The sequence below is a fragment of the Miscanthus floridulus genome, chromosome 17 (genome assembly GCF_019320115.1).
Source record: "Miscanthus floridulus cultivar M001 chromosome 17, ASM1932011v1, whole genome shotgun sequence".
Lineage (NCBI taxonomy): Eukaryota > Viridiplantae > Streptophyta > Magnoliopsida > Poales > Poaceae > Miscanthus > Miscanthus floridulus.
The window spans coordinates 32,068,579-32,092,915 of record NC_089596.1 but is presented as its reverse complement, the minus strand read 5'-3'; the positions used below and the strand labels follow the sequence as shown (position 1 = coordinate 32,092,915).

The 24,337-nt window shown below is 44.3% G+C and overlaps 1 long non-coding RNA gene across 2 annotated transcripts; it reads left to right on the top strand.

Moving 5' to 3' along the window:
• Nucleotides 1-15,191: 15,191 nt before the first annotated feature.
• Nucleotides 15,192-18,092, top strand: LOC136517329 (uncharacterized). Of its 2 annotated transcripts, XR_010774259.1 has the most exons (5): nt 15,192-15,628; nt 15,704-15,931; nt 16,209-16,320; nt 16,785-16,844; nt 17,690-18,092. It is a non-coding gene; the product is annotated as an uncharacterized lncRNA (long non-coding RNA). The 2 variants fall into 2 exon arrangements; XR_010774258.1 differs by lacking the exon at nt 16,209-16,320.
• Nucleotides 18,093-24,337: the final 6,245 nt, after the last annotated feature.

Below are 24,337 nucleotides of genomic sequence, written 5' to 3'. Positions count from 1 at the left end.
AACCGTTCGTAGCCCCGCGCTCCTCTTCTTCGACGTCGACGCCCGTGCACCGCCCCACGCCAAAGCACCCATCCATCACCCCCCGCGCCGCCATTCCTAGCCCCGCGCTCCTCTTCTTCAATGCCGACGCCCGTGCACCGCCCCATGCCGGAGCACTCCCCACGCCGTCCAGCGCCCCACGGCGGAGCACCGCACCGTCTATGCCCTCGTTCCTCGTCCACAATGCCGGCCGTGCCCCTCCTCCTCCATGCCTGCACTCCCACCGCCGAGGCCTTCAGGAGCATGCGGACAGCTGCTTTTCCACCCCCACGGTGTGTGCGTGGCTCACTACCCGCTAAGTGTTTGATGAAATGCCCCAAGGTTGTTGTCTTTCCAATAGCAGTCGATTCCTATTCGATTGAGTTACATGCCGTTACTCCTTGGTATAGCTATCCTTATATGTACATGCTGTTACATAAACCAGTTAGTTTTTCTCTAAAGAGATTATGCTACCTACTGATTTGTTGAGGACCTAGTAATCATGGCCCTAAACTGTTTAAGAACCATTGGTGTTATTTGCATGTTGTCGCAACAAGTTATTCCCTCGAGTCACAGATAAGTGACCTTTTACGCTATGTGCAGTCTAAGTATTTAAACATTGATCATCAACACCTCTTCACATAGTTAGATTGAATATGTGACAATAATATGAGCATATCTGTCTTGAATAGTAGTTGCATAATGTTATGATATCTCTGTACTTTGTAATTATTGCAAGCAATGAAAACTAGCAGTCAAAGGTACACGTTAATGACTGTGGACGTCTTATTTTTTATGGTAGGGAGTGTTCTGTTTGTGTAAGAGTTAGATAAGAATTTCTGCTCTTGCTTAAGCAATGATGGATTCTTGTCAAATGTGTACAAGTATAATCGCTATAGGTAGAGTGTCAATTGATTTTGATGGAATGTATAGCATGCTTTAAAAAGGCATCTATAGATGTTTGTTCCAGAAAAAAAGTTAAAAACAACTTTTAGAATTGGCTCGGCAGCAGCAGCAAGTATGATTACTAAACCACATTGATCTCCGAATAAAAAACAGTCCCATTATTGAGGTAATTTTTTATCATGTCAAGGATAAAGAACATTAAATAGATTTAGTTTGGCCATATAACTTGAATAATAACTCTTGTTCAGTGAGTTACCATTACCACTTACCACATGCCTAATTTACTTAAATGTATAGGCAACCATGGTATGGTATGTAGTCATGTTGGTCACATGCCTAGGATTTATCGAACCTAGGAAAATTGCTATGCCCAAGTCAATCGCTACCCTGGTAATTTGCATAAAAAATACAACACAGAAGCTGAAGCTTTGAGGGCCTACTATAGTCATCCGGCCTACCTTGCAAACCATGGGCAACCGGCCTACTATGGTCCAATAAATGCAAACCATGGCCATCCACTGGCACTGGAGATCGAAGAGAAGCCACCCGCCAGAGATGTGAAGATTAGGAGAATTGCTCCTTGATCTTGGAAAGATGTCATGCTTTTATTTATGGCTATGGTCATCGCTTTTCTTATTTAGAAGTTGATGTAGGCTTAGTTTCATAGAACAGTAGGTGGACTTTGTTGTATGTGGTCAATCAAACAATGAATTTGTTCTAGGTGAACATATGTTATTATTTGACTTTGTTGTATATGGACTTATTATTAGACTTTGCATTAAACATATTATATATATGAACATATGCTATTAGTAGTTGTCCGCGGCCAAAACTAACCACGATCGTGTCATAGCCATGACTCATCGTTGCCTGTTACCCCATCGTCGAAGAACAGATCGGCAACAAGAAGCGGCTGATATCGCTAGGACAGGAGAACCACATGATCCGACAAATGGTGACGGTGTCAATTAGGTCGGTGAGAACGAGCATCCATGGACCCCGTCCGGCCTGCTCGATCTGGGTCAAAATGACCAAGATGGCCAGGTAACTTTGGTATCATGTGACTATGTAGCCACACACGCTAATCAATTGAGAGGGTCATAGCTTACTTGGTGTCTCTAGCAGGAGCCTCCGCCGGCCGAGGAGCCAGAGGGTTCGGGTAGCAGGAAGGCCAGATCCAAGCAAGACGTGTCAAAGATTCCTGTTGGTAGGAATGCACACTGGCACATTACTGAGTTCGATGAATTCGGGGATCCACTCTCACCGCCTATAGCTTTGACCAAATATAAGACTATCCTCGGGTTACTTGTTAGAGACTTCATCCCAATTAAGTATAGGAAGTGGATTGGGAAAGATGATGACCAGTGGAGGGTTCCCGAAAGCGAGAAGGATTACATATGGGATGTCAAGATCCTAGAGTATTTCACTTTCCCAACCGAGTATGATAGGGAGTTAGTCAAGAAAAAAGCAAAAGAAATCATCGGGACATGCTTCAAGAATTTCAAAGGGACATTGTACAAGAATTTTGTCCTCTAAAATAAAGAGCTAGATTTCGATGGTGGATAGTTTAGCAAGCAGAAGGACTTCTGGCAGGATTTCAAGGAATAAAGGTTATCCGAGGAGTACTTAGAACTGATCAGGAAGAATAAGAAGAATTCATAGAAAGCGACGAATCCTCATCATCTCGGCTCTTGTGGCTACGCCAAAAAGATGCCAGAATTTGAAGCAGAACTTTAAAATATGGATCGCCTTGCTGAGGAAGGCGTTTAGGTTGAGAACGCCGATTGGGAGCCCAGATCAGTAATATACTGTATGGGGAGGAATATACGGCACGCCGAGGACAGGAGCTTTAGCTCCTCAAATCAACCCATGAGCTAACTCATCCATAGGATCTCCTAGGTAACTGAGGAGGTGAGGCAAGGGACTCGCACTTCTAATAGGGAGAAAGACGTGCTCACCCAAGCACTCGGAACCAAGGAGCACCCTGGTCGCACTAGAGGAACCGGTGTTGTTCCTTGGAAACTAGCATTCCCCCAAGAATCTAACACTTACCAGAGCCGCTCGAGGGGTAGAGCGGAACAGGAGGCAGAGTATTTGAGGAGACTAAAAGAGATGGAAGATAGAATGGAAGCACGGATTGAGGCGACCGTTGAAGCGCGAGTCGAGCAAATTTTGCTGTCCAAGGGGTCAGTAGTACCACAAAACCCTACTCCTACTGCCTTTAGCCCATAGTTTAGGGGTCGCAGCAGCTGTGGATCGACCTCGCTCGATGAAGAAGAGGCGAATGTGCCTCATCCGGTGGACGACATCACTGAACCCATCAATATCAAGTTGTACATCTATCAGGAATGGACAAAGGACAAGGTGGCACTCGGCCAGGCCTGGCCTGTAGGAGACGGGACAATTAATGGCCGCCCAATTCCACTAGGGTACGCTCACGTCACCATTGATAGAATACTTGATAAGAAGTATAACAAGATATCCATTGAGTACCCCGTAGCGGAAGACATGCTGAAACTTGGTCATAACAAGGGCTCTCAAGTGGCCTGGCGCAAGCGCTTCATTAAGCTTGACCACCAATTGTCCTCTGATGATGAGGACGACTGCGAGTCTTCGCCCACCCACGATGATCACTCACCATCTCCCAACAGAGATCACTCCCCTCCTCATCCGGAGCCATCACCCCCGAGAAGATACAGGTCGCCTTCTATTCCTCCTCGTCCGACTCTATCTTCATCAGCCCCGAGAAAAGAGACTCCTCCTCCTCCTCCATCTTCATCAGCGTCGGGAAAACAGAATTCTCGTTGTCATCCTCCTCCTCCTCCACCTCAGCCAAAAACAAGATCAAGGACATCCTCGTAGTCGTAGAAAAGGTCCTTGGATTCAGTCGCTAATGCTCCCAAAGTGGACCAACAAAAAAGAAAAAGGTCATTTAGTGGCAGCATTACCACCTTGATGAAAGAAAAATTTACAGCACACATCTCGAAGGAAGATTATGTTAGTTTCTTCAATCTCTGTGCCTCACTGCCACTGTTTTTGTTGAAGTCCGAATTCGAAAGACAAACATAGAATAAATACGCTACAATAAGAGACGAAGAAATACACAATAAAGATTTAAGGAACATACAGAAGTTAGTCGAAGACAACCCTAATTTAACCATGGAAGAGCCTGCGAACATCTATTATGATGTAGAAGGGACGAGAACACCGGCAATGAAGTATGAAAGGGGCAATCTTTTGGTTCCCGATCATGAGTATAAAAATCTGACAACATATATGCCCCAGTTACATGAATATTACATGGCTCAAGCAACAGAGACAGACGAGTTTGGTTTTGAGGTTATTATCCGTTCGCCACATGTTTTCCAATATCCTAAAGAAGAGAAATTCGATGTCGAGTGGGAGTGCTTGTTCCAGCTGTACCAGAAACACTCTCTCGATGTTCAAATGTTGACGCTGTGGACTATGTAAGTACCCTACACGCACGATATTACAATTAACTACTCTCTCGAGACACAAATTATTAACTTTTGAGCACTTCCCATGATTTTATGTAGGTGTATAGCAAAATTTTGCATTATAAAAAGCAAATGGGATTACATAGGCTTCTTAGACCACATGCGAGTCAATAAGAGGACATGTCTAGGCCTCTATGGATGTGACGTGGAAGACCTTATACAGAGATTGATTGTTGTTTTCGATGAATTCACGATGAAGAAGAAAACCCACATATTTCTAGCCTACAACTGCGAGTATGTGTTCTCGGCTTTTAATTTTATGCTTCTTTTTTGTTAAGATTATTCGATAATTAGGATTTTGTGATTACAACAACCATTTCGTCTTCATTTGTATTAATCTTGCTAAAAATCTGCTCGAGGTGTGGGACTCGAAGAAAAAACTCTTTCATCATCTAGATGCACTGGTGACAGTGCTGGATTAGTAAGCGATCCTAATAACATATTATTTTCTAATCACACATACCGCTTTCTAATGTTTCTCCTTTTAATGTTGCTCGGTGTCCGAAGAAGACATATCAGTGGGATGCCGGTGCTATTCAAGGTTGTCGAAATGGAGGGGAAGTACCTATCACAGCCGGCGGGAAACAATGAATGCGGGTTTTATGTAATGTGGGCAATGCTTCGCTACATCGGTGGGAAATCGGAAGAAGCCGGTAAGTTGGTGTGTATAATCCCCATTTCATTTATGTCTGTTAATAATTCAACAAATGATTTACTGTTCCTCTTTGATATCATCTTTTTTGAACGACAACACAAGAAATATAAGCATGAAAGGCTGCTAGACATGGAGATCGTCGCACTACAATCGGAGCTGGCAAAATTCATCTTAGCCGAGGTATTGGAAAAAGATAGAGTATTTTCTATTGCACAATCCGTGAAGTACAAGGACCAGTATGGCCCAGAGCGACTCGCCAGATTATTGTAAGAAGTCCGAGAAGCATTACATAATCCGTGAAGTCCGAGAACATTTCTTTTTTATTTTGAGGGATCAAGATCTGCATAAGAACATTTGAATTGTAACCGTAACATTTGTAATGTTTAATATTGATGGACCTGTTGTCTACGTAGTGTATATAAAGCGAAACCCGATTTCACGAAAAAATATAAATTAAAATCAATTATAAAACAATAAAATACGAACGTGACATCACTGCCGGTTAGCAGAAAACCGACAGTGTTGTCGTAAACATCACTATCGGCTAGCAACAAAACCGACAGTGATGTTACTGCCGGCTCGAACCACAAACCGGCAGTGTTGGCTTAGCCATCACTGTCGGTTCTTGTTACAAACCGGCAGTGATTCTTACAACAACACTGTCGGTTGAAACACAAACCGACAGTGTTAGTGGAACTGAACTCTACCGGGTGGTCTTATAAACTGACAGTGTTGGTGGAAATGAACACTGCCGGTTGTGTTGTGTAAAGAACCGGCAGTGAAGTTGAAGAACACTGCCGGTTTGTAGGAATCGACAGTGATAGCTTACCTACATCACTGCCAATATGGTTGTGCCGGTTCAAAATCTGGTAGTGATGGGGTATTTTAAACCGGAGTATTCTGACGTAGTGGAGTACGCAATCTCTATTAAGCGACCAGTCGCGCTACGTGCTCTGCGCGCGACCCTGCTCCGCGACGGGCCGGGCCAACAGTGGCCTTCGCCTCCCCCGAAGTCCCTCTCCCAACGCACCCAAATTCTCATTGCTTTCCGCTCCCTCCATTTCAGTAGCGCAATCGGGCAACGAATCCGTCGCTGTTCCGGCGAACGGTGGTGGCGGCAGGCTGGAATGGGGATTGGGAGAAGCGAACGCGCAGCCAAACCCTAGCCCCACGCGCACAACCGCGGGGAGCTCCACTTCGCCGCGCCGGTCAACGTCCCTACTAGCGGCTCCGTCCCAGCTTCACGACATGGTGATACCCTCTTCCTACTCCTTGCAGCCGGAGCTCGTCGGTGAGCACGCCGTTCCGGGGGCCGAACCACAAAGAGACCTTCTACCGTGTCCTCGCCCAGCAGCCGGAGCTCATTGGCGAGCAGACGCCGCTGCGCGACATCATGGCCCGCCGCCTCGAGAAGGAGCCCGAGAAGCGCATCGGCGCGCGCGGCGTCAAGGTCCACCCCTTCTTCCTCGGCGCCGACTAGGACCGCATCCTGCAGGTGGCGCCGCTGCAGGACGAGTACCGCATCCTGCAGGTGGCTAAAGGTGTTGCTCTTCTTGCTGTGGTGATTCTCATCCTTTCAAATGTGGCCTCTAATGTTTCTACAGGTAATTTTTCTTACGCATATGACCATGTATAACCATATAATATACATATATGCTCTTCTGTTTGCAAAATTCAAGACACACGGTATTTTGGTATTTTGAGAGGTTGTGTGCTCAACTCAGTGCGGCCATCTAACCTCTGTTCTTTATTCATGACAAGCATGATTAAGGAATTGGAAACATTACTCTTATCTTGTGTACATAGGATGAAAATTGGATAGTTCAAGAGAAGATGTTAAATTTCCTAGACATAATTAAACTAAATTCCCACAATGGTTCTTGTTTGGAGCCTCAAGACAGCTGGTTTGCCACTGACTTTAAAAACTGAAATATATCTTGAACTCCACAGCAGAATAATTTCTGTATAGTAAAGTATGCAATCCTGAGAATATTTCTGCAGAAAATAATCTTGAAACACTATGCTCTTCTCACAGAAATTATTGGTTCAGTCCATCCTATGTCTGAATTTTTTCTCTTTTGTTTTTCAGTCCTACTGCTCGGTACAAGAGTGGCTGCACCAGCTGCTGCGATTTCTCATGGTTCAGAGAGGGAAGCCTGGCTCATCCTTGCATCCGTCAACACCGTGGCTGGGAAACCTCACCCTCCTAGGTTCTGTCGCCAATCTGATTGTCTGCGAGCAAGCCAGGCGAGCCCAGTTCTTCGGCTACAACCTCGCCCAGTTCTTCGGCTACAACCTCACCTTCTAGAGCCACCTCCGGTTCGGGGTCACATCGACCATCATCTTCACGGCAATTGGGCTGCTCATCGTCATCAGTTACTGAAGCAGCTGATGGCAAAAGAGCGTAGTGTACGAGCGTCAGTACATTATTTCCCTGTCTGTGCTCTTGCTCGTGAGCAGACAGCACATGGCTGACCGTGTAGCTTGCATTTCCATTGCAAAATAGGGTTAACGAAGAGCACATGCATGGCTGACCGTGTAGCTTGCATTTCCATTGCAAAATAGGGTTAATGAAGAATGCTTTGGTAATATGATTGCAAGCCTTGAATCCTGATTATTGTTCTCTGAATGAACCGTCACTTGCCATATTCTCAAGTCTCTTAAGCCTTGATATCCTCAGTTGTTGGTCACCCCTGATCTGGTCCTAGTGGTGTTAACTTATGGGATTTCAGTTTAGGATGTTATTTCTGCGGATGTTGTGTGATTCCGGTTTAATTTTGTAGTTGTCAATTTCAGTATCTATTTGACAATTTCATTTTTATTTTCTAGTTATCAATTTCAGTTTCAGTTTGTGGTGGCTATATTGTCAATTTCAGTTTAATTTTGTAGTTGTCAATTTCAGTTTGTTTCTTTTTTTAGCTATGTTGTCAATTTCATTTTTAGTTTCTGTTTGCTATTTCAGTTTTTAGAGTCTAGTAGCTATGTTGTCAATTTTAGCTATTAGTTTCTTTTTGAGTTTCATTAATATGTTTCATTTTTTTATTTTTCATTGTGGCTACTTTAGTTTTCAGTAGCTATTTGACAATTTCAGTTTACTTTTCTACACTACCAAAAACCGGCTCTTTGCCAAGTGTTTTTATGTTTGCCGAGTGCATTTCCTTGAGCACTCGGCAAATAAGCTATTTGTCGAGTGCTGCGAAAAAAACACTCGGCAAAATAATTGTACTCGGCAAACAAACTCTTTGCCGAGTGCTGAAAAAAAACACCCGGCAAAGAAAAAAGTTTGCCGAGTGTTTTTTTTTTTTTGCACTCGACAAAAAAGTAAGTTTGCCGAGTGTTTTTTTAGCACTCGGCAAAGAAATAAGTTTTTTCCCTCTTCTAACCTTGAAACTTTTTCTACACTCCACATAGAACATGTGGTACTCCATGTTAAAATTTGGTATATTTCTGGATCTGTTTGCTATATTTAATTAATTTATTGCATTTTAAGCAATTTTTTGAATCAAATCACATTTGAACTGCAAGTGATTCAAATAATAGAATAAAATGAGTAGAAAAATGATATTCATGTTATTGAGTCCAGTGTGAGGCCTTACCCGGGAAATAAAAAGAAATTTTGAACATCTTATTCAGGAAACATGACCACGAACGTGTGGCCGAATGGTTTTTAAATTCTAAAAAACGCAAACGAAGTCTGAAAATCATGAGATTTGTCATGATGTGATGACATCATACATGGAGGCTGTGGTAAAAAATTGAGAAGGTTTCACACAATTTGTCACGTACGATGTTTACAAACCGAAGCATCTCGGAAGAAGAATCGTAGCGTTGAGAAGAATTCAGTAAGATTTGGAGTCAAAATGACGGTCGAATTGCAGTTTGACTTCAAAACTTTTTCTATAGGCAACAGAGAACATAGATTGTTTCATGTGAAATTTTGATAATTTTTTGGATCCGTTTGATAATTTTAATTTATTAAGTGCAATTATAAAATTTTAATTGATATAAATTGAATTTGAGTTATAACTGCTTGAAATAATGGAATAATATTCGTAGAAAAATCATATATATATTGTTGAGTCAATTTGACAAGGTATTTTCAAAGTACATCGGAACAAATTTAGAAAAACAAGTTAAGGAAAAGAAGGAAGAGGAGGAAAAAAAAGGTTTGTCGAGTGCCCCTAATCTGGCACTCGGCAAACACTGCTTTGCCGAGTGTTAGATCCAGGACACTTGGCAAAGCTCCTATACTAACTCATGCACCCCGCCGCCGCCCCCACGCACAAACGCACCCCGCCATCGCCCTCCCCTCCCTCCCTCTCCCGGCTCCCTCCCTCCCTCTCCCTACCCCCGACGCCAGCCCCCCTGCCCCGGAGGAGGGAACGGCACCTCCAAGCCCCATCGGCGGCGCACGGGCAAGGAGCGAGCTGCAGCCCCCTGGCCGAGAGTGGCGGCGCATGGTCCAGGGGTGAGCTCTCCCCGCAGGAGTGGTGGCGAGGGGCCGCAAGGAGCTTCCCCATCGATGGCGGCGGCGAGCCGGCCCCTATGGTGAGCTCCCCCGCCCTCTCTCCCTCTTCTTACCCCTTTTGAGCAGGCACCACCGGCGCCCGGCCCCCGCCGCTGGCTCCCGACGCTGGCCCCCTCCCTCCCTCTCCTGGCTCCCCCTACCTCGACGGAGGAGACATCACCCCCAAGCCCCGTTGGCGGCGTGCGGGCCAAGGGCAAGGTGTAGCCCCCTGGCCGAGAGCGGTGGCGTGTGGTTCAGGGGTGAGCTCCCCCGCGGGAGTGGCGGCGCGATGCCGCGATGAGCTTCCCCATTGAGGGCGCCGCGTGGGCCCCTACGGTGAGCTCCCCCGCACTCGTTCCCTCTTCTTACACCTTTTGCGTAGGGACGTGGTGGCGTGGTGGCGGGGGACGTGGTGGCGGCGGCGGCGGCGTGGTGGCAGCGGGCATGGTGGCGGCCGCAGCGGCGTGGTGGTGGCGGCGGGCGTGGTGGCGGGGGATGTGGTGGTGGCGGTGGCGTGGTGGCGGGGGACGTGGTGGCTGCGGCTGGCATGGTGGCGGTCGCAGCGACGTGGTGGTGGCGGCGGGCGGCGGCCTAGTGGCACGGTTTTTTTTTATATTTTTCGAAAATTCTTTGCCAAGTGTCGGTTTAGCACTCGGCAAAGTGTTTGACGAGTGCTCGAGTAAAAACACTCGGCAAAGACAGTTTTGCCGAGTCTTTATTTACCGAGTGCCGTTTGCAGAGCGTAACACTCGGCAAAGCCTTTGCCGAGTGTTCTTTGGGCTTCGCCGTATGCCCTGGACACACGGCAAAGCTACTGATTCTGATAGTGCTAGTTGTCATTTAGTTTCTGCTGGTAGCTATGTTGTCAAATTTGTTTTTAGTTTCTGTTTGCTATTTCAGTTTTTAGAGTCTGGTGGCTGTGCTGTCAATTGTAGCTATTAATTAATTTCTGTTTGAGTTTCATTAATATGCAGTTTTTTGTTTTTCATTGTTAATTTTTTAGTTATTAATTGCAGTTACATTTTTTGGTAGTTATTTTCAGTTTTTAGTTTCATTAAATGATTTGTCCAGTCGGTGGCTTATGTAATGCTTGTTTAAATAATTTGACTCCTAGGTGGCAGGTTGTCTTGTTTTTGTTGTTGATATAATTGTTTTTTATGAAATTGCCCTTCAGTTGATAGTTATTCGTGTTTTTGTGCTCCTTATAATGGTGTTTATGTTATTTTACCCCTCAGCTAGTCATGTTTTCTGACCGCTATAATGGGTTGTATAATAACTTGTGGCCTTGGTTGGCAACTTATTCAATAGTTGTTCTAATAATTTGCCATAGTTGTTCTAATAATTTGCCCCTTAGGTTGCAAACCTGTCTTGTTTTCGTGCAACTACTCTTGTTTCCCTGCTCCCGCATTGTATAATAACTTGCTCCACCAGTTGGTAGCTTATGTAGTGCATGTTCTAATTTCAATTTGTAATTTCATTTAGTAATTTCAGTTTTAGTTTCTATTTTGCAATTTCAGTTTTGAATTTTAGTCTGCAATTTCATTTAGTAATTTCAGTTTTGCAATTTCAGTTAATAATTTTAGTTTGTAATTTCAGTTCTTTTAGTTAAGTTTTTCAGTTTTCGCATTCATATGATTTAGTGCGGAGAGGAGGCGGGGAGGAGCAAATCGGCGGAGAGGAAGAGCAGATTTGGATCGATGGAGTGGTGGTGGTGGTTGCCGGTAGATCCGAGCGGATAGGAGGAGCATATTTGAACTAGTTGTATAATAACTTGCCCCCGGTTGGTAGCTTATGCAATGCTTACTATAATAATTTGCCTCCACAGTTGTACAACTATAGTATTACGTTGTAGTAATTCCTTTGATATTTTTTGCCCCCCCCCTCACCCCAGCTTGTCCATACTATGTAACAACTTTAGTATATTTTTGAAGTAGCAACTTTAGTATTAGATGGTAGTAACTCTCATTTTCTTTTTTTTTTCAATTTCAGTTTTTTTTGTGGTTGTCAATTTCAGTTCTATTTTATAGTAATTTAGGTTGTAGAGTTGTCAATTTTGGTCAGTTTCTGGTTATTTTGGTTTCAGTTTTATGTTTCATTTATGCATTCATGTGTTTTAGTGTGGAGAGGAGCGGCCAATCTGTGGGAAGGAGGAGCAAATCGGCAGAGAGGAGGAGCAGATTTGGATCGATGGAGTGGTGGTGGTTGTCGGCAGTTTCGAGCGGAAAGGAGGAGCAAAATGTGACATAGTTGTATAATAACTTGCCCCAAGTCGACTACTTATGCAATGCTTACTTTCATAATTTGCCCCACAGTTATATAACTATAATATTACGTGGTAGTAATTCCTTTGATATCCCCCCCCCCCCCAGCTTGTCCATACTATGTAACAACTGTAGTATATTTTTAGAGTAGCAACTTTAGTATTTCATGGTAGTAACTCTCATTTTCTTTTTTACAATTTCAGTTTTTTTTGTGGTTGTCAATTGTAGTTTTATTTTATGGTAATTTAAGTTTTAGAGTTTCAGTTTTTGGTTATTTTGGTTTCAGTTTTATGTTTTATTTCTGCATTCATGTGTTTTAGTCCGGAGAGGAGCTGCTAATCTGCGGGAAGGAGTAAATCGGTGGAGAGGAGGAGCAGATTTGGATCGATGGAGTGGGGGTGGCTGCCGGTAGATTCGAGCGGAAATGAGGAGCAGATTTGAGCAAGTTGTATAATAACTTGCCTCCCAGTTGGCAGCTTATGCAATGCTTACCTTAATAATTTGCCTCCAAAGTTGTACAAGTATAGTATTATGTGGTAGTAACTCCTTTGATATTTTTTGCCTCCCAACTTATGCATACTATATTACGAGTTTAGTATATTTTTTGGAGTAACAACTTTAGTATTACATGGTAGTAACTTCTTTTGATATTTTGCCCCGTGCTTGTGTATACTATGTGACACCTTGTATATTTTTTGAGTAGCAATTGTAATATTACATGTTAGTAACTTTTTTGATAAATCTCCTAGCACGTATTACACATAAATTACTATTGAAATAAAATTCTTGGAAACATATGCAAGTGAAGTCTAGTTTTGTTTGTCTCGTCACTTAAAATACACCGGTGTAGACGGAATTAAAAATGGATAAATCATTTAAAAGTTATAGCAATTAAAAAAAATGTTTTGCTTTTTTTTTGCTGATGTCAGCATGCACGCATTAATGTAGGGCACATGGAGCGGCGGGTGGACGGGAGTGGGATCAAATCGTTGTTATAGCTTGGACGGGAGCGGGTGGACGCCAGTTATAGCCAGCAGATAAATCTCTTACCTCAGCTTGCTTGCGTCAGTTGGTCCGAATCTGATCGAGCAATGTCGAGGCGCATATATGGCGGGGTCGCGCTATAACGCAGTCCAAAGGAGAATGGAAACACTACTCCATACAAGTCCTTTTGTAGGCTATCCACTCGGACTCTATACATTAATCTTGTCGTAAGAAGCACAATGGTACAAACGAATTTGATAGAATTTGTATGCTAGAGAAATAATACTTTTAAAGAAAGACACCCATTTGTAATGTTTAGATCATCTTATGTTGTAGGAAACAAATATAGGAATTTTCAAACACACACACACACAAACACCGGAGGAAAACAACGAGTTGGTGCATGCTACTGTTGGAAATCAACGACCCTGTTGGTGGTTGTGCGCTCACCCCACTTCCTTTTATTTGGGTATTTCCACGAGTACCCAACAAATTTGTCAAACCAACACGTATATATCCGATATATATGTTAGTTGCATTGCATTTTCACCATTTTCTTGCTATTCACATATCAAAAAGTATAGCTTATCGGATTAATCTCAACACACTACACCAAGACTTCCTTATTAAGCCCATATAAATTGTCATTCGTCAATCGATCAACTAGGATCTTCCTTCATCCTTCAATCACACATGGGTGCATGCATAGGCATCGTATGTATCTGTGGCCTCTAATCACCTACAGCTATCCTCAACTATCATTCAAATCTTAATTCTCACTTGAACCTAAGGCTGGCTTGTATACGGACACAGACATAATGGCACGGCGTGACGTGCAGCCGGTGGTATAGACAGGCTTTAATTCAGGAATTCCCAACTTTAAAATTTTGAATCCGCCGCTGCTATTCAGAAGAGCCCTACCAAAGGGCTCCGAACATTGGCTGCCCATTGAAGAATTTCCTTTTGTTGCTAGGTATATTTTTTTATTTTGCTGCCTGATGTAATAGTTACTCATCAATCTAAGGTATGTGTGAAGATCACTCTACACTGAGAGCATGATTAATAATACAACCCAAGGTAGGATGCACATATATTTATGGTCATCTATTAGTCTATCCATATAGTAGTTGGCTAATAGGACATACTTCACCATTAATACATGGGTCACTTTCTTCTCTCACAAAGTTTCTTAAGGCTCATGCATCAATTGGATGTAAAGCCCACTTTTTTCCTCCTTAAGCTCACTTCCAACCTTTTATTATATTATATTATACTTGCCGCTTTTATTATATACTATACTATATTATATTGTATATCATATTGTATTATATCTTATTATATTATACACTACACCATGACACACATTTGCCTACAGTTATCTGTTGGCAAAAGATTGGTTTCAACTACACACTATGTGTCGGTAATTGTATAACCCTTTTAAAGTCACGTAATCTGTCGGCAATGATGGCGTATGACTACAAATTAACTGTCGGCGTTTCTCTTGGGACAATCAAACTGTCGGCAAATGTTTTTCGACGAAATAAGTGTCGGCGTAGCCTAAACGAGGCGACTATCTAAGTGTCGACGAAAGTGTATACGGTCCTGCCTAAATTATACTCCGGCTCTAGATCTTTTCATGAAACTAGCAAGTATGCACGTGCGGCCAGTGTTTTCCTAAACGCTAAACGGTAAACAGTCGGTCACCTACCGTTTAGCCATTATTCGGGCAAAACGTCCCATTAAACGGGCTAAACGGCCAATTAAACGGGGTAAACGGGTGATTAAACGGAAACGGCGGACCACCGTGTAGCGTTTACATGGTGTTTAAATGAGCTAAACGACCGTTTAGGCGAACAGTGCATGCGGCACACACGTGTTTATAAAAAAACATTTTTACACAATAAATATTACGCTAGACAGACTAAATCATTAGCTTCAAACTCCATGAATATGTATTCCTTACTTAATGCATATATCAGTAAAGATGACAATGAGATCAGTAGTGTTCATGAGCTTAATTAGGATAAAAATATGTGTCTATACATGTGAGCAACGTGCGTTGCACCGGGTAAACGATCATATATAAAGTATAAAATCAGTTAAATCCGAGAATTCCGACCCTTACTGTCATGAAACACGGTCCCTTGCACCTTGCTTTAATCGTGGCCCATTAAGCTTAGATAAAGAAGGTGCCAAAATTCTGTTTGCGCGAATACGATGGTTGAGGACGAGATCTGTAGCCCGCGCAAAAATGACGCCGAGTAAACCTGTAGTCCGCGCAAAGTGAAATCGAACCCAACCCTAGTACTCTCCCCCCCCCGCCCCCTCTCTTGCACATCCAGCCCAGCAGCACTGGAAAAAAGGCGCCGCCACCACCAGCGCACGCGACCTGCGCCCCGTGCCCCGCGCCCCGCGCGAGCGCCCGCTGCCGCCTCCCACGCCAGGGCTCGCCGCCACCACCTCCCACGCCAACGCCCGCGACCACCGACTCCAACACCAGCGCCTACCGCCACCACCCTGCACAATGCTGCCACCCGCCGGAACCCTAACCACGCCAACCCATGCTTCCCTCGCGCCGCTTCCTCTGCTCCCTACGCCGCTCCTTCCGGTTCATCGCATTGCCCGCACTAGAGGAGACGGTTCCCGAGTCCGCGGTTCCCTCCCACCTTCGCCCCCTCCCGCCCCCAGCTCTTATCCACCGCCATCCCCAAGATCTTCCCGAAGGAGCCGGTAAAAGAAGCTCACGCTGGCGCTGAATGTCCGGCAAGCCGGGTGACAGGTAGTTTTGCTTCCTCCTTTTTTTTATTCATATCCCAGATCTGAGATCTAATTTGATTTCTTCCCTCTCCTGCAGTTCCCATAGATCACAGCCTGCTCCTATCCGATCTAGGTTTGGTTTATTGAGGGGAAATCACCTGGAGCCCTAGAGCTGCTCGAGAAAGTGAAGGTCACTGGAGTCTGCACATGGAAGATCGATGTGGGCTGTATCTAATGGGGAGGTATATTCGGTCTTTAAGCCACTTCCATGTCTCTGAAGTGAGCGACCGTATGAAAGCAAAATCCTCTCTCAATATACACTCAGGTATTGTGATGATATATAACTAATATTTGTTTTTGGTAGATCCGGTAGTACAAGTGTTGATTTAGTGCAAAGTAGTGAGTAAACATGATTGAAAGTAGCAAAGGAAAGATCAAGCGCACTCATGAGAAGTAGTATGACTAATGTTCCTCATTCTGTGTGCATCGGTGTTGAATGTCACTTTTGTGCCGCCTGTTGGTTACTACTGAAATATTCATGGGATTTAACCATTGAACCAGAAATGTATCTATTAAGTAGATCTTATCCAAATGTTTTTCAGGAACAAGCTAGACTGCACAGTACAAGAACTGTTATCCCCTGTGACTAAAACTCTGTTCAATTAGCAGAATCAACCTTTTTCTCCAAGCAGTTTATACCCATATTGAATTTATGTAAGATCCCAATTTAACTGTCCATATTGGACTCTATCATGAAGTATTAATTTTGTCAGCCATTACCAACTTTCAGATAGTGATGTTCATTATGCATTGACATATGTCGAAGTATGCAAAAGCTTGGACACTTTTAGCTTTACCTGTTCGTGTTTCATTTCTGTGATAATACTGAAACTGAAAGGCAGCATTGAATTTTAGCATTTCACAAATGGAAGTACCAGAAACTCATATGGGCACCAGATCATTTTGATTCTACCAACCTGATGCATGCACACCTGGTTGTTAATGCTACCATAAATTATAACCATTTATACCACATTTTGAGTTCCTGCTCTACCATATTAGATTTTTATAGTTCTGAAATCGCAATGCCATTTGTTGCTGAAAATTTTAGCTCAAGGGTCTGTTTTCTCATGAAATTTTGCTATGAATTGTGCCTGACGTTTCTAATTTATTTGTAGTTAACATCTGATGACATAACACAAGGCTGAGGAAAATTCAGGCCACTCAAATTATCTTTGGTAAGTTGTGCCTGACATGTGGCCTTTAGGGTATGTTTACTGAATTCATAAGGAGCAGAACAGTAGAAATATAAGGTGTCTGGTGCTTCTATCTCTTGTTTGCACTTGACTGTTTGATTTTTCATTTTTTTGGTTACATATGCCTATCCTACCTCTCTTTTAAATTGAGTCTTCCATTCAGTTCCTGAGATGGTGCCATGTTCCGAGGAATGGTAATTCTTATCACCTGTTTATATTTCAGAAAAACTTTTGTATGCATACAGTATGGTGCTTATTTAGAATAGCCATCACCTTCATAGTTGGACAACTGTATCTCTGTATTGATTATACATTGTTTCCTTGCTAGTCACCATCGACTATATATTTTGTATTTTATGGGCAAAATACAAAATACAAGTTTCTGGCCAAAGACTTCTAGAAATGAACTATAGCCTCCTAGTGTCATTTTGTTTGCTTCTCTGTAGAGATTAGTCTTTTTGCCCCTACCATTCTTTGTTTGTGTACCATAGAATGGACAACACAAGCCTATAAATAGCTACATTTCCTGAGATTTAATATCAGCCTTTTCCCTGTGTAGTTCATTAGTAGCCTTAGAAATGCAAAGTCTAATGGAATTCATAATTTTTGTTGAGATGGAGATGGCAGTCTTGGTTATTGAGACAACCCAGTTCGTGCTAAATTATTGCTTTCAAAACACCTAAAGTGCAGTAGGGCTGGTGAATTGTTTTCGAAAATACTGGATTCTCCCTTGCCTTTGATGGGCAATATTTCTATACTGCAAATCTGTTAATTTAAATTTTGAATTCCAGCTGTTACACCTTTCTAATATAATGTTGCATATGCAGCGATGTGTCAAGTCATCTGACAGCTGCAGAACAAGCTCAAATGTACACGCCACATTTGTGCATCAAGGAAAAGAGTATTCTGAAGTGTCCTAGAATTGGTGCAAGACATGAATTGTTGTTCTGTTCTTTTGTTCTGCACCTACTGTCACGTAGGCCAAACACATGGAAGTGTTGAATGTCACTTATGTGCCCAAGTCATGATCTATTGATCTCTTATCTTTAGCCATAATCAGTTAGCACAAAACTTGTATGTCTGCTAGTGGCTCATCTGTACCCTGTATATGCATGGCTCTATGTACTATGATCATCACTTGACTTCTATGTATCCAACTGATGTATGTATGGAAGATTTAATATAGAATTAAGTGGATTTGCTCAATGTGATGTCTTCTCTATGAAGAAAAGTGGATTTGTCAAACTATTCAAATTGTATTGATATCTATATTTGCTATATAGTTTTGCCTTGGAAATGGTTTCGGCAACATATAAACTATCAGGAAAGGTTCTAACTGTCGGCGTAGGACTTAACTGTTGGCAAAGGTTTAACTGTCGGCGAAGGTTTTAACTGTCGGCGTAGGTACACCATTTGGCTACACCATAACTGTCGGCGATTCTATTAACTGTCGGTGAAACTTTTACCGACGGCTTCTAGCGCGACTGTTTGTAAACTATCGGCAAAGCTTTTGGTGGGAGGTTATCTGTCGGGAAAGGTACCCTTTGCCCACTTTAAAAAGTGTTGGCAAAGGTATGTTGTGTTATAGTGATATTCTACTTTGCTCTGATGGAAGGCTTATATTAAATGGTACACCCTCCGTCCAAAAATAAATGCAACTCTAAAATTTCACAAAAGACATCAACATACTCTAATTAAATCTCTTAATAAACCTTGGAATGAAAAAAACTAGACAACTAAATACACATGCATCATAGAAAATAGATCAAGCAATTAAATTCGAATGCATCCTAGAAAGGGAGAAAAGGCAAATAATCAACCAACTACCTGTTCCTAAAGTTACAAGTGCATTCATTGTGGGATAAATTTTGAAGCAACTACATTTGCCAACCTACCCTATTACATCAATCAAACAATCCTCTTACCATCCCATTCGATTGTGCTTTGGGTGTAAGTTAAAATAGAAAAAAAACTCATATTCACTACTGGAGGCCGCGGCTTTGCCGAGTGTTTTTACACTCGGCAAAGAGCCCTTTGCACTCAGCAAAGGTTTTGCCAAGTGTAGCACTCGGCAAAGTCCGCTCGGCAAAATTTTTCTCGGCAAAGGGTCTTTGCCGAGTGCTTTTTATTCGGGCACTTGGCAAAATAAAAAAAAATTTTACCAAGTGCTTGGGGCGGCACTCGGCAAAATATTTTCGGCTGTTGCGGCGCCGGCTGTTAACGATTATTTTGCTAAGTGCCCGACCCAGCACTCGGCAAAAAAAAATTATTTTTTTTAAAATTACTTTGCCGAGTGCCCCAGCCCAGGCACTCGGCAAAGTTTTTTTATTTTTTTTAAAAAGTACTTTGCCGAGTGCCCCTGCCCAGGCACTCGGCAAAGTTTTTTTATTTTTTTTTTAAAAATTACTTTGCCGAGTGACCCTGCCCAGGCACTCGGCAAAGTTTATTTTATTCTTTTTTAAATAATTTCTTTGCCGAGTGCCCCTATTTAGGCACTCGGCAAAGAATTTCTGAATTTTTTTTAAAAAAATACTTTGCCGAGTGCCGCGGCAAGGCACTCACTCGGCAAAGAAATTTTATATTTTTTTTTGAAAAATCTTTGCCGAGTGCCTTGGGCAAAGACCCCGAGAATTGCAATTTTTTTTACATTCCATTGTAACAGACAATATATATATATATACATCAATCATCACATCTATATCACCAACATGCATTATATATCACAAGCACACGCATATTTAATAAATCCATCGAAAATCCACCACAAATGCACCAAAGTTCAACATCACACGTTTATTATTACAAGTTCAACATCACAAAGTTCAACATCCCTACTGCGGCGACGGAGACTGCAGGTGTGGCCCCCCGGACTGCGGTGAAGGACCGAACTGCGGCGAAGGGTTGACGCGATCAGCCGCCGGTGACACAATAGCGGGATTGTTTGAACCCGCCGATGGAGGCTGCACAAAAGAGAAGAGATTGCATGTGATAGACTCAAAATTGAAAATTTCGGCAGCACCTCCCCTGCACGGGGAGGTTTCCAACCTGCAAGAAACAACGGCACGAAGGCCGACAATCCCAACGGCACGAAGGCCAAAAATCACAACGGCACGAAGGCCGACAATCCCAACGGCACGAACGCATTAAACTTTCATACTCACAGGAGTGAAGTGTCGAACCGGAGCTGGAGCTGGCAACTACACTTGGACACCCGATGCTTGCCCGATGGTTTGCATGATCTGATACATGTCCACCATCTGCTTCTTCGTGGCCTCTAGCTCTGCGGTCAGGTGCGCTTGCGTCTCCCTTGTCTCTGCCAGCTCGGCCTGTAGTGTTTCAATCACATGTTTCAGTATTGCAAATCTGATCAATGTGTGTAATGTTCAATGTACGACGAGTGAAACCGGAATTACCTGAAGTTCGTCGACCCGCGACAGTGTTGGAGTAGGCCGTGCACGTATGAGAAGGCTTCTAGCCGTGCTCCGTGCCCTCACATCGGAGAGAGAGGGTGCAGAGCTCGAGGAGTCGGCGCCGTCTGCAATCCACAACCGCCCATGCTTCCTGCCTTGCCCCAGCCTCACGATCACCTCTGTCTCAAGGGGCTCAGTGCTCAGATTGTGATCTAAGCCACGGAGCGCCCTAACCGCCTCCGTGTAGTCTTTGACCTTAGCGTGGACGCTTGGGTCAGAGTAAGCCTGGGCAGTGGCATCCGGGTTGAAGACGACACCGGATTTCACCGGGCCCATGTGGGACACAGCCCATGCCCCAAACTCTGACATCGGCATGTCCGGGTGTGCCACCTCCTGCGAGAAAGAGGGCAAGATGATTAGAAATCAGGCAAAATTGAGTGTTAGAATAGATAAATGACATCTCGTACAAGTGCCAGCTTGAATGTGGGGAGGTTGCGGCTGCCTTGGTGTTGAGTTGGACCGGTCCTCAGTGCCCGCTTCCGCTTTGCCTTGCTCGTGCTTTGCGATGTACGCCGGGTCAAGGTACCTGTCCACGATCCTCGACCATGCCGATCTATGCGACATGCACCACGAGGCCGGAGCGGACCATGGAAACTAACCCATCTACGCATCCGCGGGCTGTTCAAAAAACGTGGACAATCCGAAACAGAAACGCTCGCAGATATGCAAAGACCTGCATAACTCCGACCGTATCTCTTTCGGACGGGAGACGCCTAACTGGGATCAGCGACCTAAGACCATGATACGGATAGAGGGGTTATATCTAGGGTGCCGATGAGGTCAGGCTAGCGGGGCTGTGGCGAGTCGGTGCAGTGGCGCCGCGATGCGGTGCAGGCAGACCCGCAACGCTGACGAAGACAATCGGGGTCACCGAGGTCCCTCCGCCGGGGCCTCCTCCTGCATAAAAAGGCAATACATTAGTGATAATTAAAAATTTCGGCAGAACCTCCCCTGCATGGGGAGGTTTCAAAAACCTGCAAAAAAGATCGGCACGAAGGCCAACATCCACAAACAACGGCTCGATGGCCGAAAACCACATACAACAACTATTACTATTAACAAGGGCTCGATGGCCGACATCCATTGCACGATTTGAATAGAAAGGGAAGGGCGAACCTAGTGTGCTCGTCGACGGTGGGCGGAGTCGGGAGCGGGGCGCCGAGGGCACGGCACCGCCGCTAACGAGGCGTGGACAGCGGCCGGGGCTCCTGCTCCCTTCTCCTCTCCTCCTCCCTTCTCCTTCTTCCTCCTCCCTTCTCCTCTCCTCCCTCCCTTCTTCATGTTCCTTCTTCCTCCTCCCTTCTCCCTTCTTCCTCCTCTTCTCTTCCTCCTCTTCTCCCCTTCCCTTCTCTCCCTCCTCCCCTGCTCCTCCTACCTCCCCTGCTCCTATGGGCGGCGCGGCCAGGGAAGGGATGGCCGGGACACGGCCGCCGCTGCCAGAAATGGGCCGACCGGCACCAGCCAGCCACCTCTGGGCGGTCGAGGCGAGGGGGCCGGGCCGCGGGGAGCTACCGGGGTGGGGCGCGGCCCGGCGATGGGGATGGGCGCTGCGAGCGCAGCCGGCGACGGGCACGGTCGCGGGCGAGGCCGGTGGAGGGGCGCGGGCACGGCCGACGGCGGGTGCGGGTGCACGCGGGCGCGAGGGCGGGGCTCGCCGGCGGCGGCGATTCGCCGGCGAGGGCGCGGCAGCGGCTGGGGTGGGCGCGGTGGCGGCTGGGGTGGGCGTGAGGGAGCGGGCGGGTGGCTGGGGGCGTGACTTAGGGTTGGGCCGCGCGGGGGTTGGGCCGGTGGGCTTTTAGTGCCCAGTTTTTTTTTATTTCGACTTTGCCAAGTGCCCCCTGGGCCGGCACTCGGCAAAGCCCACTTTGCCGAGTGCCCCCCATGGCACTCGGCAAAATATTTTTTTTTATTTTGGGCCCAAATTTTTTTCTAGGGCCTTGTGACAGTATTTCAAACTCTATTTTAAAATTTGGGGCAATTTTGACTTTTTTTGATATATTTCATTAGTTTATTTCGTTTCATCGAATTTTTCGGAATATTTCAAATTTGAACTACAGGTACATGGAATAATGGACTTTGGTCATCCAAAAATTGATACTCATGATATTTAGGGTATGTTTAGGCCATATCCAGGAACTCACATGAAATCTCGAGCATCTCGTTGACGTAACATGTCGAGGTACTTGCCGGAAATATGATTTTAAATTATATAAAATGCAAACGAAGTCTGAAAATCATGAAACTTGTCGATTTTCGGACTTCGTTTGCATTTTATATAATTTAAAATCACATTTCCGGCAAGTACCTCGACATGTTACGTCAACGAGATGCTCGAGATTTCATGTGAGTTCTTGGATACGGCCTAAACATACCCTAAATATCATGAGTATCAATTTTTGGATGACCAAAGTCCATTATTCCATGTACCTGCAGTTCAAATTTGAAATATCCCGAAAAATTCGACGAAATGAAATAAACTAATGAAATATATAAAAAAAAGTCAAAATTGCCCCAAATTTTAAAATAGAGTTTGAAATACTGTCACAAGGCCCCAGAAAAAAATTTGGGCCCAAAATCAAAAAAAAAATATTTTGCCGAGTGCCATGGGGGGCACTCGGCAAAGTGGGCTTTGCCGAGTGCCGGCCCAGGAGGCACTCGGCCAAATATGATTTTCAAAAATAAAAAGCACTCGGCAAAATAAGTTTTAAAAAATTAAAAAAAATTGTCGAGTGCCCAGGGCTTACACTCGGCAAAATATGTTTTTAAAAAATAAAAAAAAATGCCGAGTGCCTGGGTCTGGCTCTCGGCAAAATAAGTTTTAAAAAATAAAAAAATTGTCGAGTGCCTATCTCTGGCACTCGGCAAAATATTTTTTAATTGCCGAGTGCCATGGGCTGGCACTCGGCAAAATATGTTTTAAAAAAAATTAAGTTTTTTAAAATAAAAACAAAATTTTGCCGAGTGCCAGCCGTTAGGCACTCAGCAAAATCTGACGGCAGGTGGCCGCCGTCACGGGCCAGCCACCTTTTGCCGAGTGGGATCTTTGCCAGGCTTTACCGAGTGCCTGGCACTTGGCAAAGCCACCTTTGCCGAGTGCTTTATTTTACCGAGTGCGGCACTCGGCAAAATATTGCTTTGCCGAGTGCCCCGATAAAAAGCACTCGGCAAAGTCTCAGGCACTCGACAAAGTCCTGTTTTCCCGTGGTGATTGGGTTTGGGGATAATCAGGCTTGAACCGATAACTTTCACCATATCAAGGTCACACTCTACCGCTGAGTTATATATCTCTTTCCGATCTCATGGAGAAAGAGAATTAATAAATCATAAGCCAAAGGGATGAGAACTCAAGGCGGCCAGGCCACTCTTCCTCTGGACTTTGTTTTCACATAATATGGATTTTTTTAACTTTTCAGTCAAATTTGTTCCCCCTTACTTAGAATTTATTATAGGCATAAAAAACATACGTTCTAGGTAGTATAAAGTTCTAGAAATAAAAATTCTTATCACTAGTTTATATTATTTTGTTATATCTCAACCTACAATTTTTTAGTGTGTCTTGCGTGCCTTGCGCCTCACTCCGCCGCGTATCGTGATCCAGGTATTTGTAAGGATGGCAGCGGGTCGGATAAAATGCAGGTATATACGTCCACAACAAATTGTCTATTTGATAAAATCTCATATCTCCGTCGATGCCTGCACAGGTAACAATTTGTCGCATAAGTACCACAGTATGGTACCCATAAATTTAGATTGCTATTATAATAAATAAAATACTACTCCCTCCATTCTTAAATAAGTGTAGTATGTAATAACATATGGTCATGAACACAACCTTTCTGTAAGCTAGTTACTAAATCACTGCTAAATCTGAAAGATCCCTTTCTGAGTTCCTCCCTCGTGAAACGTCAAGGCGCCGCGCTGGCTGGCGTGGTTTACTGCCGGTGGCGATCACATCTCCGGCCCCAGATCGTCACGCGCGGCGCACGCTACCCTCCTCGGCGCCGC